The sequence below is a fragment of the Schistocerca nitens genome, chromosome 1 (genome assembly GCF_023898315.1).
Source record: "Schistocerca nitens isolate TAMUIC-IGC-003100 chromosome 1, iqSchNite1.1, whole genome shotgun sequence".
Taxonomy (NCBI): domain Eukaryota; kingdom Metazoa; phylum Arthropoda; class Insecta; order Orthoptera; family Acrididae; genus Schistocerca; species Schistocerca nitens.
Genome location: NC_064614.1, coordinates 588,814,997 through 588,816,529, shown reverse-complemented (window position 1 = coordinate 588,816,529; position 1,533 = coordinate 588,814,997). Strand labels below are relative to the sequence as shown.

The following is a 1,533-nucleotide window of genomic DNA, read 5'->3' as shown; positions in this document are numbered from 1 at the left end:
AATGGAATGGCCGTTGTCCATAGCCACAACTTGAATGAATGTTTCTTTAAATCCAAGTAACTGAAAGCCTGATTAAATCACAATACATATTTTGGTAGACGGCGCACTTCCCTGCATATATCCATGAACAAGCCTTTCGGTTGACTGGGGTTGAGAACCTGACGTGTTGTATAAATGAATTTCTGCCTCCCTTCCCACACCACAGCACTGTTGGTTAACCACAATAAAATCCGTGAGAGTAGAAATTTGTTAAACTTCCTTATAACAACTCAAGAGGTCTGCTACAGTTAGCCAGCGAGATGTCTATGCTGGGAGATCAAGCTAAGTTTTAACGAAGAAGCCTGCTCGTTGCTACCATCGTGCACTTAGGCGATTCTGTTGGTGTTCATACTTACTTTTCTGGTGTTCTTTCCTTAAATTACGAAACATTTTTCCAGTCATTGATTGTGATATAGTTGCATGATATGCGTCATGTTCCACCTGCCTGTGCCAAGGCTATATTTCATAATTACAACATTTTGTTTATTTATTAAATGTTTACATATTTCATTCAGTGGGTAATTCATTGTTCTTGTGCTAATAAAGCAAAACCAAACTGTTATAGTAACCGCTAGTTTCCTTTTGTTGTTAGATGAACCCTTAATATATCCATGAGAGGCGAAGAGCCTATACTTTCATGCTTAATTGAGCTATGCCTAGCAATTTCCCGTCAGTAAGATGTTATCCATTGTGTGACATTGTTCCTACTGAATTTGCATGATCTTATGTGTAGCTTCCCTTCCCTATAAGACACCGGGATCAAACTTCTATCATTCTTAGGGGCATGCTGAACAACTCAACCGACTCTTCACATAGGAGTTTGTTGACCCTCAGCCAGTTTTTCGAAGAATGATTTACATTGTCAAATGTTTGATCGACGACTGTTACTATTTGAATCACTTCTTGTCCATTGCATTTTTAACCAGAAAAGTATGGACAAACATTATGATAATCAAAGAAGCTCGAGAATTTAAAATAATCATATCCTGAAACTTCCTGGCAGATTAAAACTGTGTGCCGGACCGAGACTCGAACCCGGGACCTTTGCCTTTCGCGGGCAAGTGCTGTATGAACGAAGTTTGGAAGATAGGAGACGAGATACTGGCAGAAGTACAGCTGTGAGGACGGGGCGTGAGTCGTGCTTGGGTAGCTCAGTTGGTAGAGCACTTGCCCGCAAAAGGCAAAGGTCCCGAGTTCGAGTCTCGGTCCGGCACACAGTTTTAATCTGCCAGGAAGTTTCATATCAGCGCACACTCCGCTGCAGAGTGAATATCTCATTCTAATCATATCCTACTTGCGCTGAACTAATTTGTATTTTCCTTACAGCAAAGGTTGGTGAATAGAGTTCATCACTGTGCTCAGCTTAGATGCTGCAGTCTTGTGGCAAATATTTTAGTATTTTTGTATTTTTGGCAGTATTTCATTGTGTTTTGTGGCATGCCTAGGTTATGAATCTGGCTATTAAGGGGAAAAATTCATACTGCATAGATGTTT

At 40.5% G+C, this 1,533-nt stretch overlaps 1 non-coding gene across 1 annotated transcript; it reads left to right on the top strand.

Annotated features, from left to right (window-relative positions):
- The first annotated feature begins 1,178 nt into the window (after positions 1-1,178).
- Positions 1,179-1,253, top strand: Trnal-caa (transfer RNA leucine (anticodon CAA)). The gene has a single exon. It is a non-coding gene; the product is annotated as a tRNA-Leu (tRNA).
- Positions 1,254-1,533: the final 280 nt, after the last annotated feature.